We start from the raw sequence: 15,817 nt of genomic DNA, 5'->3' as shown, positions 1-15,817 counted from the left end.
AGTGTATACTGCTAGGCTACGGAACAGAAACGAAAGGATACAGATTGTATGACACAAAACAAACAAAAGTCTTCTACAGCCGAGACGTGGTGTTCAACGAATCAGTCTGTGGTGTTGAGACATCCGAAGATAACCATGAGCACAGTTTGATGGAGTTCGACTGCGTAAACAGTGAAGAACCAGTCGTCACTGAAACAGGAGAGCCAGAGGCTGAGATTCAGAGGCCAGTCAGAGCTCGACAACCGCCAGATCGCTATGGTGAGTGGGCGACCGTTGCTGAAAGTGACCTGTGTGAGCCTGAAACAGTGCGTGATGCACTTACCAGTCCTGAAAAAGCAAAGTGGAAAGAGGCAATGCAAAAAGAGATGGAGTCTCTATATGCAAATGAAGTGTGGGACCTCGTGGAACTCCCAAAGAGCAAGAAAGCCGTGGGGAGCAAGTGGGTCTTCAAGGTCAAGGTTGACGCTGATGGAGAAATTGAAAGACACAAAGCTCGCCTGGTGGCTCAAGGCTATTCACAGAGATTTGGATCTGACTATGACGAGACATTCAGTCCTGTTGTCAGGTTTGAGTCTGTCCGCACAGTTGCTGCACTTGCTGCTCAACATGGACTGAAACTGCATCAAATGGATGTCAAAACAGCCTTCTTGAATGGTGAACTGAAAGAAGAGGTGTACATGAAACAGCCTGAAGGATTCGTCGTGAAAGGGAAGGAAAACCTTGTTTGCAGACTCAAGCGCAGCCTGTATGGCTTGAAGCAGTCTCCTAGGTGCTGGAACATTGTTCTGGATGAGAAACTCAGGAAGATGGGATTCATGCAAACAAAGAGTGACCCCTGCATATACACAGCAGCTCAGGGCGAGATGTTTCTAGTTGCAGTGTATGTCGACGATCTAATCTTAGGAGGACAAAGTGACAAACGCATTCGTGAGGTGAAGAAGGAGCTGACAACGTACTTCGACGTGAAAGACATGGGAGACCTCAAGCACTTTCTAGGAGTGAAGATCGTGCAACATCCAAATGGAAACATATGGATGGGTCAGACCCTGTACACCAAGAATATTCTGGAGAAATTCGGAATGGAGAATGCTAAAAGTGTCACTACCCCAACTGACATAAGTGCAAAGCTTGTCAAAGCTACAGAGGATTCAGAGAGAGTGGAGCAAACACTCTACCAGAGTGCTGTGGGTAGCCTGCTCTACCTGTCAACAAGAACAAGACCTGACATAGCGTTTGCTGTGAGCAATGTAGCCAGATTCTGTTCTGACCCGACCAAGCAGCACTGGACAGCAGTGAAAAGAATCCTGAGATACCTGAATGGAACACAGACACTAGGTCTACTCTACAGCAAGAACAGCACAGAGAAGGAGTGCGTTGGCTACTCTGATGCGGATTGGGCTTGAGACCTAGATGATCGAAAGTCTGTGTCAGGTTATATGTTCAAGATGAGTGGCGCAGCAGTAAGCTGGAGGAGTAAGAAACAGGCATGTGTTGCTCTGTCTACAGCAGAGGCTGAGTACATGGCACTAGCCAGTGCTGCTCAGGAAGCTGTCTGGATGCGACAGTTGCTGTCAGATCTGAAAAACTGTCCTAAAGGGGCAACAGTGATCTATGAGGATAACCAATCAGCTATCTGTATGGCGAAGAATCCACAATTCCATGGGCGTGCGAAGCACATCGACATCAAGCATCATTTCATTCGTGAACAAGTTGCGAGTGGTGCCGTGGATCTGAAATACTGCGGAACTGATGACATGATTGCCGACATGCTGACCAAAGGCCTGACTCAAGCAAAGTTCACAAAGCTGAGGGACATGGCTGGACTGAAACCATTAGTCTAGACTAGGTCTAGCTGAACATTCTACCTGCAAGTGAGAAGGAGTGTTGGAAATGTACACTTTTAGTAGAATGGCTGTGTAAAATGGTTTTTGTGCATTTTATGTTTTACAGGCATGACGTCATGTGCGTCATCAGAATCTTCAGTTTGAGTTTGAATATTGGAATGTCAATTAAGTTAACCGCTTCTTCTTACGTTGGTCTTTGTACAGTGCAGATGTGTTTTAACTAAAGGCTTCTCGTCAACTAAAATCTCCACATGACTCGTCTCTCATCATTTATCTACATTTAAAAACCAATACTTCGGATACTATGGCGGTGAGCCATAGTTTCCTCAATGCATGGGAAACACGGTTACATCTGTGCACACTTACATTTATGCAACACGCATAGCTTGAGGCTATCCTCTACAGTGCAGGAAGGAAAATAATAGTTTCCCCTTTTGGACAACGAAGGGGTTGGGCTGTGGACCGCTTGAAGTGTAAGGTCTCAACTAGGGATGGGCATAATTAGTCAATTAATCGATTATTAATCTTTAAGGATTTGGTCGATGGCGTTTGATTTCGTCGACCAACCGAATGTAGGTTGTTGTGAGCCGTTATGACAGTCTTCAAGCAATGCACTTTCTGTACATTTCTGAATGCAGTTCAGCATTCTGATGGCCTGGTGGATGAAGGTATTCGCCAACCGGGTGGTTCTGACCTATCTACCTTCATTTACCATCTCTCTTCTCCTTTCAGCATGTCTCTCATCTTTTCACTATCTCTTTCCTTCTTTTCAATAACCTTAAATGTCCAGTGCTGAAAGTGATGGATTTGACTTTGCTTTTCTTCCAGGGCAGATGTTTGGCTACCGTAGACACCATTATACAGTATATCACGAAAGTGAATACACCCCTCACAGTTTTGCAGATTTTTGAGTATATCTTTTCATAGGAAAGCATTACAGAAATTTCACTTTGACACAATGATTAGTGACCTTTTAACAACATATTTAACCGCTTAAATTTCTTGTTCACTCAGAAAAAAACAAAATACAGCCATTAATGTTTGAACATGTACTCACAAAAGTGAGCACACCCCAGATTAAAATCCGGTAGAAAAGGGGCTATGTTGGCTCGAATCGTCTCGAAATGAAACGAAATGAAAAGGGATGACAAGGGAGGTCATCAGCGTGCGTTTCAACCTTTCTTTGCATTGAACTTTTACATTTTGAGTCTGCATCTGGCTTAAATAGATTGGTGTGAGATTTGAATGCAATCCTATGGAGAATATCATGATCTGCTTCAGTAGTCATAGTGCATGTTGGCATGTATGTTTCTTTTAGGTGTATTTCAGATTGGCAATGTTGACAGCATTCATGCATCCCCAAACCATGTCAGTCACACTACCATGCTTGGCTTATGAGAGGATACACCTTTTTTGTAAAACTCACTTGTTTACCACCACACATGCTTGACACCATCTAAAGCAAATTTGTTTATCTTGGTCTCTTCAGATCACACAACATGGTTCCAGTGATCCATATCCTTGGTCTGTTCATCTCTCTTGAGACCAAGATAAACAAATTTGCTTTAGATGGTGTCAAGCATGTGTGGTGGTAAACAGGTGAGTTTTACAAAAAAAGTGTATCCTCTCATAAGCCAAGCATGGTAGTGGGACTGACATGGTTTGGGGATGCATGAATGCTGTCAACATTGCCAATCTGAAATACACCTAAAAGAAACATACATGTCAACATGCACTGTGACTACTGAAGCAGATCATGATATTCTCCATAGGATTGCATTCAAATCTCACACCAATCTATTTAAGCCAGATGCAGACTCAAAATGTAAAAGTTCAATGCAAAGAAAGGTTGAAACGCACACTGATGACCTCCCTTGTCATCCCTTTTCATTTCGTTTCATTTCGAGACGATTCGAGCCAACATAGCCCCTTCTCTACCGGATTTTAATCTGGGGTGTACTCACTTTTGTGAGTACATGTTCAAACACTAATGGCTGTATTTTGTTTTTTTCTGAGTGAACAAGAAATTTAAGCGGTTAAATATGTTGTTAAAAGGTCACTAATCATTGTGTCAAAGTGAAATTTCTGTAATGCTTTCCTATGAAAAGATATACTCAAAAATCTGCAAAACTGTGAGGGGTGTATTCACTTTCGTGATATACTGTATTATATACTCACTCCTCCTGTTGTTGCTGGCCATGGCTGTTATTGCCCACCGCTATTGTGGTAAGTCATTACCAGCATCTCCACATTAACTGAATATTTATTACTTTGGCCAATTTTGTATTTTCCTCAGATCATGTTTAATCAGTGTAAGGCCCTCCGCACATGATTTCCGACTGCACTGCGGAGCACTTTTGCCTTCCGACACAATTCTGACCCCAGCACACAATTTCACCACAGCAGAGAATGGATAGTCAATGGGTGGCTCCGACAAAATAGAACTTGTCTCTATTCGCTAGATGATGTCCGCGGACTTTGGAGCCGTTCTATTGAAAACAATGGAATCTGACTTTTGCGGAGCAGTGCTCAACACTTTGTTGGAGCCAATATGCGGAAGCCTAAGGCTGTGTGTTTTTTGTCAGTCAATTGAGATGCTGTGATGATTTGTTTGTGCAGGCCGCCAACATGTGGAAGTGGTGATGGCGGTGGATGTGTCTGCTGCTGATGATGTCACCCTGAAGTGCCAACTGGTGCCTGCTGAGGGCGCCACTGAGGGTGCTGCTGAGGGCGCCACATTCGAGTGGCGGGAAGGGTCAGAGCAGATCTGCAAATCGAGCGGCGGTCATGTGACTGTAAATCAGCCGTACGCAGACCGAGTCACTGTGGAAACCTGTGACGAGAAAAAAGGCGTGGCCTCCCTGAGGCTGCGGAGGATGTCAGCCAATGAAGTGGCCGTGTACACCGCTCATGTGACCATACGACGGGCACGTACACGTCTCATGTGGTGGGGTGTGTGAATGAGAACATGTGATCTTTTCTGTGGGAGTCTTATCTTCAAAAAAAAAAAACGCACCAAGGGCGGAATTCTCCCGTCTCCACTTAAGTCGGTTTTACGCGCGCACCTTTAACACGCTTTCATCTTGCGTGTATTCTCCCCTCTAGAACGTCACCACACCCCTCGCACTTAACTCTGAAAAACAGCTCGTAGCCCAACATGGGCGTGATATATGCAGGCATGAAAATCCCTCACCTTTCGGCGAAATTCGCCGTTTTGAAATCAAAATGGGTTATTTCTGTGAATCATGTAGATCCGAGGATAATGTTTTTTTTGGGGGGGGGGGGGGGGAGCGAGGAGAAAAGTGTAGCGCCAACTTACTGTATCATTGTGTAGCGCTCTACCGCCACCACGTGATCACTCTCAGCCACCACGTTAGCCACCACAACAAAATCTGTTAAACCGGCTGGCGTGCATGGCTTGTAGCATTAGCTAAACTACAACTCCCAGCATGCACGATAACAAGCTACACTTAGTAGACCCGCCCCTCCCTCGAATCGAGAGAAATCGAGAGTCAGTCGGGTCCGTGTATCTCTTGGCCATTCGATTTTCATTTTCAAATCGGAAAACGGACCACGACAAATGACCGGTTTCCCGATTTTTAAGTAAACAATAAACGAGAAACCACTCGTATTTTGTTTCCCGTTTGGAAACCGGAAAACAAAAAAACGAGAATCAAGTCATTTTCTGATTTCCTTTTCAGCGCTTTAATATGGGAATCAGAATTAGAGAGACGACCCGTTTTCCCATTTCTTATTTTGCTCAACATTAAAGGGACAGTTTGGTCAATTTCAACATGCAGTTGTAATGCTCACACTACCCTGGACTTGTCAGTGCCTGAGATTTTTTTTCTTCTTCTTCAGCCGTTTCCGAGATCCTGGTCATTGTAATGGGGGCAGCTCTTTGTTTACATTTCAAAATTTTTTTTTTATTTATTCCCAAAAACATCCAAAAGGTTATAAAACATCAGCAGACAACTAGCAAACAGCAGTACCTTTTGGGAAAATATTTGGAGTTGGCCTATGTTTCATTTTTTAAAAATGTAAACAAACGCTGCCCCCATTAGAATAGCTCATATCTCGGAAAGGGCTGAGCCGAAAAAATGTGGCATGTGGCAAGTCAAGGGTAGCGTGAGCAATACAACAGCATATTGAAATTGACCAAACTGTCCCTTTAAGTTTTTGTTGACCCGGAAACTGTGCTAATGTGTCAGGTAAAGCGTTGGCTTAGCCACATCAGAGGTGTTTACTCTAGTATAGCCTATATTTTATACGTTTTTAACAAGTCCTCATTTAAATCTAGGCACTAATATTTATATTTCCCAGAGAACGTTCACCACTACGCTTCGAATTGCATGCTTGTAGGTCCACCTTAAAGCATGACGAGATCCGCTATCGCAGACATCCCATGAAGGGAGTATGATAGCAGCTCCCCCTGTCCCTGATGCCTGCGAGTCAGATGAAATATCCCTGATTTTAGAAGGGAAAGATAATGACTCGTGCGGCATGTGTGGAATGCGCGAGCACACAAGTAGTACGCCCTGCAAAAGTCCTGGGAAAAATAGTAGCCAGATGTTCTATGCAGACTGGGCGATATAAAGGACATGAATACACGCGTGTTAACACTAATGTCGTTTTGATTGTCGGGGGTGTCGAGGGTCGATAAGCATCTCACTGAAAGAAGTTTTTGGAACTTGGGATGTCTGCTATCGGCTCGAGAGGGAATATAACTATCGGTTGTTATATTTCATCTCGTAGTCATGAATAGCTATTACTTTGACAGCCAGAGCTACAAACAGTTTGGGCTGTGGGTGGCATCATGCCAGCTAGCCTACTTGAGTGCTAGCGTTACGAAGAGGGCAAGTCAAAAACTTTCGTCATACTCTGCAAACTTACTTAAACGTGCAGGGGTATTTATACCAGGGTAATAATAACCCAAACAAACCAGAATTTAAAAGACAGACTTAGCCATGGTAAGACTGCAACCCAAATCAAAGGAATGTTGGCCAGATGTTAGGAATATCACTCGCACCCACAGACCTAGGTCTGCGCTCGCACCGTAGGCCTACGTTCCTTCACAGCTGACGGACAGGCGCTCAATCAACGTCTTCCGGTTCATGTAATTAAAAAATAGGTGATGGAAAAACGAAGCCATAATTTAATTCTGAATTACAAGCCTGCCTGCGTTTAACAGAATGAAACGGATAATGAAAATTGGTTCGTTTTCCGATTTTCGTTTCCCGATTTCCAAAACAAAAATCTGATAGAGTTATTTTCTGTTTTCTATTTCCCGATTTGGAAAAGGAAATCGAATGGCCACGAGATACACGGACCGAAAGACGTGAGCTCTTCATTTCTCTTCAGTTGCGTCGACCGGGCAGGCTGCGTACAGCAGTGAGATGGACAACAACAAAGGTGTCAGTCTGTAAATAAATGATTAACAACGTTCTCTATGCTCCGTTTTTTGAAAAGTTATGGCCCATATTTGATTACAAACAATGTGTTGAGGACTTCAAAATGTTTGTTGCTAGGAAATGGCATTTTAGCCTCCTGTAGCTAACTGAAATGCTACTTAAAAAAACGAACTGCTTGTTCAACATTTCATACTTAGAAACTGTCCCCTAATACTTCGTTTTGAATGCTAACTTGCTAAGCCCTTCTTTAGGTTACAAACAAAGTTGAACAACTTGATGGTTGCTGAATCAATATCTGATCTCTGCTGTTTGGTTGAAAACGTCTGAGGTCCTCCCCTTTGCTAGGTCACATTAGTAGCAGTAACAACCTTGCACATTCTCTATGTGAATGTCAGCAGAGCTATAATTAATGAAAGCATAAGCAAAATGTTAGCTTCATTTGTTTGAAAAGTGCTATATTTGCAGACCAGATTCATGAAGATGTATTTGTTCGTGTGAAAACCAATAGCAGCTGATATGGGGTTTTTTTCAGGTGCCAATTGAGCAAGGCACCCACTGTGCACCCACTCTCCACGTGTGTGTGTGTGTGTGTGTCTGTCAACTTGTGACATTTTATATTATTAAATGTTTTAATTGATTGACAGCACTATATAAATAGAATAGGCTATCATATCGTACACAATGTGCTTGAGATCGAGAAAACATAGAAAATAAGACTATAGGCCTACATAACTAATCATAATAGCCTACAAAATGGCTATCTAGCCTATCTAGGCCTACCTAACAACCCCAGTAGGCCTACCGGTAGCCTATATCAATACATTTGTGGGGGTTTTCGTCGGGTAGCCTATGCCAACTCAGGGGCGGTTTTAGGAAATCTGAGGCCCTGGGCAAGAAACAATTTTGAGGCCCCCTTTAAATGATTAATTAATAATCGATGATGTATGCAGGCAGTGGCGTAACAACGGAACCCATAAGCAAGATTATCTAGGTGGGCCCCACATTCAATCAATATTTATATAGCACATTATCATACACAGCTGTCATTCAGTGTGAGAAAGAGAAAAGAGAAAAATATATTGCTATAGATAGTAGATAACTATCACCAAAGGCAGATGAAAACAAAGCTGTTTTTGATTTCTTTTGAAATCATACTGTTGGGGCAGGTCTTATTTGGACATCTAGCTGGCCCAAGCAGGCAGCATATGACTATGCCATTTCACTTGATTTGACCCTAGACACTACCAGAGAAGACCTAAGGCATCTGGATGATATTGCTCAAGCACATCCACAATAGCCTATATTTAGGGTCCAAGGCATTTAGTGACTTTCAGACTATCAGGACAACTTTAAACTAAATTCTCAAAACAAAACAAAAAACCCTCACTGGTAGCCAGTGAAATGACCAAATACTGGTGTTGTGATCTCTTTTGCTATTTAGAATTCTAGCAGCAACATGTGGATAAGTTGTACCTGCCTGAGTGACTTTTACAACAGCCAACTCTGCATGTAATAAAAGCAGAGATTAATTTCTCCTTAAGGTGACAATGATTTAGTTATGCTGTTGATGTGAGCATTCAGCCTGCAACACGTGAGAAATAGCCAGGATAGACCCACACTCGTTCCATAAATGGGAAAAGAAGATAGAATGAGACAATTCGCGGTAGAGGGTTGATTACAAAAGAAAACTTTTAAAAAAATGGTGATACGCCCCTTCAACTAAAACATAGCCCATAGCACAACACACCGATGAAAACACAGTCACGAGTCGACACACCACGGTGCACCATAACGCACACTGCACTCTTGAGCCAGTGAACACCCAATACAGAGGAAACGGTGACTGAAGTAGACACTATTGTGTTTCAGAAACCGAAATTAGGCAACAAACGAGAAACAACAGGCACCTTGCGCCAACTGCGCGTGCACACATCTGTTGAATAGTTAACAAGTCCCCTCTCTAGTTCTAACTAATAACTATATCGCTCACAACTCTGAAGTGACCCAGCTTGCTTCGTGACGTGATATAACAGCTAGACTACAATAGCAAAACTTCCGTCATGCTAACCAGAAATAAATGCAGCGAACCGACATTAGAGCTATCAACTTTTGACTATAGTTACACCGAATGACAACAATGCGTGAAGTATGTCATGATACGGTATCAAAATTGTGCTGCGGCGGACATCATGATTGAAAGGAATAAACCCCTACCGTGCCTTCTTTGTAGCTTCTGTATAACATATCTTCTGAATATCCATTATGTTCATGCTAGCACTGGCGATTGAAGGGACTTGGTCATTTTACAATTCTGTCTCTGAAGTAAAGGAGCGCGGAGCACAAAGTAACGCAGGGCAATTTGTTGTAACACGGACTTTTTATCAAGATGCACAAATCATGTTCTGCCTACATCCATAAACAAGGTCAAGAAGGCATGCTACAACATAGGCAAACGACTGAGTTTTCACTGACAACCATGACTTAATGTGGCTTATTATCATGAAAGGACAAGCTCCCCGAATCAGCTCGCTAGGGCAGGCTGACATTAGAAATAACGGTAGAACATTGCCGATGCAACTGGCGCTCTCTCCAAACAGCCAGACAGGCTACCACCGGTAGGCTATAATGTATCCCACAATGCAAGGCCGCAATGTACAAAAATAAATAAAAGAAAATTCACATAAATATCGTTCTTTTATGGTCTTCATTTATATTTGAAACATTTATTTGTATAATTCTACCACCCATGTGACCTACAGTTGCTAAAAGTAGGTCTAGCCTACTATTCATTTTCTTGTGGCATAATGTTGAGTTCAAATTTAAGTCCCACCGTCGTGCTGAAGTGTGGCACTGGCTATATATACACAACATGCCTACAACATATATTAACATGATGAAGTAACCACGAGATAATTTTCTATTTGGACAGAGGCTTGTACTCAAATTCGCGCAGGAACCGTTACATTGATTTGAGGGCCCCCGTGCTGAAATGTAAGTCCCCGAGACCCCGAATGCTCATTTCAGGTGGATTTAATGTGGGGGACGACGGGGCCCCTGAAAGTCCGGGGCCCCGGGCAATTGCCCGACCTTGCCCAATGGTAGAACCGCCCCTGATGCCACCTCAAGATTTTGCCTAGCTCCATCTAGCCACCCAGAGGATTTATTTCTGCTGGCGCCACTGCAACCAGCCAGCAAGCGTTGAGGGGACATTGGATAGTGAGGAGGGGTGCTTATGCCATTGGGGGGCATTAGTCTATTTTATTAAGGGGGGCATTGGCAGGGTTTTGATGAGGTCAATGGGGTGTTAGGAAGCATATGACGAGGTCAGGGGGGAATTTATTTTTTTAAAGGGACACTGTGTGAGATTTTTAGTTGTTTATTTCCAGAATTCATGCTACCCATTCACTAATGTTACCTTTTTCATGAATATTTACCATCACCATCAAATTCTAAGTATTCATTATGACTGGAAAAATTGCACTTTTCATACATGAAAATCGGGATCTTCATGGTCCACCATTCATGGTCCACCATCTATCTATCTATCTATCTATCTATCTATCTATCTATCTATCTATCTATCTATCTATCTATCTATCTATCTATCTATCTATCTATCTATCTATCTATCTGCCTGCCCCCCTCATCAGACATGACAGCATGACAATCATGAAGTAACGAAGATGGTTGGCAGTTCTTCTTATGTTCACTGTCCCTGGGTCGCTACAGTATGCTCAAAATTCATCATTTAAAGACGGTTTTAGCTACATTTTCTCCCATTGGAGACCATGCCCCCAGACCCCCCTAGTATGACAACACTGTCCCCCAAAAACGCCACTGCACACCACACCTGCGTGCGCACCGCTGCAGCACACGCGCCGCTCCGTGCCACCGCGCCACGCCGCACCTTTCTCACCTTTTTCACCCCTGACCCGTTTTCATGCCTGGTAATAGCTTTCATGTGACTGTTGAAGTTTAGGTCACTGTCAATGAGGACCCCAAAGATTTTTTAACTGTTTTTAACTGATTTATCTTATTTAAAAGAACTTATCTGCTTGTTTGCCTGCCTCCCCTTGGCCGAGCTCGCCCCCCACGACGGGAGGCAGCGGATTTTCGGATCCCCACGGCCTTCCATCGCTGCTCCTGTCGTGGGTTTGCTTATCATCTCCACCAAACGTGACTGTTCCAATTAATCATGGACTTGTCTTTGAGTGTTTGTATGTTAATTGTTTATGGCCTATCTGTAAAGCGTCTTTGAGTGTCGTGAAAAGCGCTATACAAAATAAATGTTTTATTATTATTATTATTATTATTATTATTATAGGTCAAGTTGTCGAGATTTTGATGTGTTTCTTGTTTTAATTTCACTGTGCTGCATTACTGTACTGTCCTCCTGATGTGTTTCTTGTTTTAATATAATTTGTATTTTAAACTGAACTTAGTAGCCACTTCCAATGAAGGTTTGTGCAGTGGATCTACAGAGGACAGATTTTTTACTGACTGTGGGATTGAATTATCTCTCGCCTTCATTACGGAAAGCATTCCCTTACATGCAAGGCAATATGCAAAATGACGTGTTATTCTTTCAATTGTTGCTCTTTGTGGCCTTAATTTAAATAAAATGTTTTTGATTGTAATACAATTGTTTCGTCTTAAATTCTTTCGAGTAATCAATGATCTCTAATGGACCCCACAGTGTACTAGATACTCATACTGATGTACAGGTGTAGCCTGCTACTGTTAACCAGTTACAGTACTGTACATACATAGAGTATTCAGGGCCGAATTAACACACAGGCTAGATATGGCTGCAGCCTAGGGCCCCCACAGGCTAGATATGGCTGCAGCCTAGGGCCCCCACCTGCCAGGGGCCCCCACAGGCTAGATATGGCTGCAGCCTAGGGCCCCCACCTGCCAGGGGCCCCCACAGGCTAGATATGGCTGCAGCCTAGGGCCCCCACAGGCTAGATATGGCTGCAGCCTAGGGCCCCCACAGGCTAGATATGGCTGCAGCCTAGGGCCCCCACCTGCCAGGGGGCTCCACAGGCTAGATATGGCTGCAGCCTAGGGGCCCCACAGGCTAGATATGGCTGCAGCCTAGGGCCCCCAACACAGGCTAGATATGGCTGCAGCCTAGGGCCCCCACTTGTCAGAGGCCCCACAGGCTAGATATAGCTGCAGCCTAGGGCCCCCACAGGCTAGATATAGCTGCAGCCTAGGGCCCCCACCTCTCAGGGCCCCCACAGGCTAGATATGGCGGCAGCCTAGGGCCACCACAGGCTAGATATGGCTACAGTCTAGGGCCCTCACAGACTAGATATGGCTGCAGTCTAGGGCCCCCACAGACTAGATATGGCTGTAGCCTAGGGACCCCTCACAGGCTAGATATGGCTACAGCCTAGGGCCCCCCACGGGCTAGATATGGCTGCAGCCTAGGGGCCCCCACAGGCTAGATATGGCTGCAGCCTAGTGCCCCCCAGCCGCCAGGCTAGATATGGCTGCAGCCTAGGGCCCCCACAGGCTAGATATGGCTGCAGCCTAGGGCCCCACCTGCCAGGGGCCCCCACAGGCTAGATATGGATGCAGCCTAGGGCCCATGAAGATATGGCTGCAGCCTAGGGCCCCCCACATATATGGCTGCAGCCTAGGGCCCCCACAGGCTACACGTGGTTGCAGCTTAGGGCCCCCACAGACTACATACTGTATGGCTCTAACCTATGGGACCCCACCTGCCAGGGCGCCCCTGATTGGCCAAAGGTTTGATTGGACACACACACACACACACACACACACACACACACACACACACACACACACACACACACACACACACACACACACACACACACACACACACACACACACAAAAGCCTTAAATCTAATATGGTAACATACAGTATTAGACAATAAAGCTTTTTGAATCTTTGAAAGTGAAAATTGTAGAATTGTGACAAGATGTGATCTTTAAAAATGAATCTCGTTGCTCCTTAAGGAGTTCCACAGCCACACTGTAACAGCCACATGTCACCAATCTCCCTAAAACTCGACTACAGCCACATGTCACCAATCTCCCTAAAACTCGACTACAGCCACTATGGCGCTACTCTCCCTAAAACTCGACTACAGCCACTATGGCGCTACTTCTTGAGGAGTTCCACACTGGTGTCAGGTCAGTAAGGACGGACAACACACAACGGAGTTAGTGCCTGTGCCAATTTCAATATACTGTCTAGTTGGGGGCACTGTGACGCAGCGCGCTAAGCCCCCCACTTGGGCTTGCATGTCCATGGGTTCGAGTCCGGCCGGGGTCATGTCTCTGTTCCACTGATTTCCTGTCAATCTCTACTGTCCTTTTGAAGGAGGAAACCAATGCACACCAGAGGCTTCGAGGTGCAGGTAGCGGGTAGATCAGTTTTTGAGAAGAAGATACCGCACACTCTTGTCCATCGTGCTACAATTTATAAGAAAACAACGTTTCGTATGGCCTTTCTCAAGTTTTTACACAAGCAAAGTGAAGACACCCCTTATAAATTGTCCTCTAGTTTGTGATTGGCTGATATCAGCTGGTTAATCAGTTCCATGACACCTGCCAATCAAGATGGAGTCTCATCACATCTTGATTACATCATGTTTCCATTACAGTCTCTACTGTCCTATCATCAATAAAGGCACAAAAAGCCCATAAAAATGTCTTTAAAAAAATATATACCAACTGGTCCCCGTTTAAATGTGTAACATTCTGATCTCTGTTTCTTAACGATTTCGAAGGTGAAATGATTCGGTTCAGTTGAGACCTCAAGGGCTTGGACTGAAGAGTCACCCACATGCTTGGGCTGTTTATTGTTTCACGTGTTGAGAGCAAAATAAAAGTCACAGGTTCGTTACCTCCAAATAAAATAAAATAAATGAAACGTCACATGCAGGTCTGATACCTCCAAACAAAAAAAAATATATTTTTCTCGGTCTCATTTTAATGTGCCTCAGAGACCGTTCTTTATTGTTTCAGTCAATAGCAGAAAATACAGATATAGCCTACAGATAAAGCTTAAACTAGATAAAGATATATAGGCAAGGCAAGTTTATTTGTATAGCGCCTTTCATACACAGGTGAAACTCAATGTAAGAAATAAAGAAATTAGAGTCAAAGAACATTTAAAACATTAAGTAAAAATAAAAATAAGAATGATATATAATTTAAGCTTGGGAAAACAATCTGAAATACAGAAATTCTTTTTTAGGTTTTTATGAGACAGGATAGTGGAGGAGACTGGGGACGGCAAAGGACCCGGTCCGGGAATCGAACCCGGGTCGGCCGAGTGGTAAACTCCCGCAGCACCACAGTGGGGCCTTTTAACCAATTTTAGCCTGGAGCGACATATACAGTACGCTGCAGTTAGGCTCTTGAGATTTGAGCTTCTTTAACTCATTGGCTGCCTTGGGTGGCGAATGACGTCATTTCGAATACTGTAGTGACGCCCCCTGCCTTTGGCGGCGATCGCCGATAATTGCGTTTTTTTAATGCCACGCCTTTAGGACGGTCTGTCCTATATTGTGTTAAAATTTGAGAGCTCTACTCATGTTCTAACCAAAGAGGCTTGAGACAAGAGGGCTTACTCACGTCATAACAGCGTAGTACGAAATTATGGCGAGGGGAGTACGGAAATGTTATTCTTCTTCTACGGTCAGTATTGGAAGCATCAGGGAAGCATGCAATGACACTTCCGCGAGGGTCGGAGTGTGGAACAGGTCATAGGACGGCGTGAATGTTTGTCAGCTGTCCTTAATTACCCCCAGCAATTACTGCTGACCAACAGCTGCAGTTCATTTGGCCACAAATTATCCATCATGGTGTCGCCCCCACTGACCATGCGCAAGGGAGTACGGAAATTGTATCCATCGCACCCACTGACTGACCAATGACCATGCGCAAGGGAGTTAATTTCCCATCCACTCGTGTCCTCAGGCAACGCCCCCGTACTACACCGTGGCCAATGCATTTCACCCCCAGGAGATTGTTCTTCTGTTGAGTTTCTTTGGTTCTAACTGTTCCTGTAGGTGGCAGAAGTGTCCTTAGGAACAGTCAGGGCAGGGCATTAGCTCAGAGCAAGAGGAAATGTCAAGACAAAAACCCTCTTTTACTATTATAATCTCAAAAGTAGCATAGCAAAATCATTTTTGAAAGTAAAGCACGTGTGACAGTAGTCTACTTTCTTGCCCTCTGATTTTAACACAGTTAGCGCCACAGTAGGGCCCTTTTAACCCATTGTAGCCTGGAGCAACATATGCAGTACGCTAGCCTGATAAACCAGCGCCATCCACTGGGCGCTGAAAAATTTCAGCTGCGAGTGGGTCTGGCCTCGGACCTGAGAACGTTTTGAACGCTGTGCCCTGAGTCTGGCAAAACCAATCACAACGCAGTGATTTGTTTTGAATTAAAGCGGGCGGGGTTTTGAACACCGTTGGGAAAGCACATCAACGGCAAAGATCACCGATTGGTCAGAGTGCCGGCACCGTTTGAAAAAACAACAGGTTGGTTTATCAGGCTAACAGTATGCTGCGTTC

Source organism: Engraulis encrasicolus, unplaced genomic scaffold (genome assembly GCF_034702125.1).
Source record: "Engraulis encrasicolus isolate BLACKSEA-1 unplaced genomic scaffold, IST_EnEncr_1.0 scaffold_29_np1212, whole genome shotgun sequence".
Lineage (NCBI taxonomy): Eukaryota > Metazoa > Chordata > Actinopteri > Clupeiformes > Engraulidae > Engraulis > Engraulis encrasicolus.
This window is presented reverse-complemented; position numbering follows the sequence as displayed.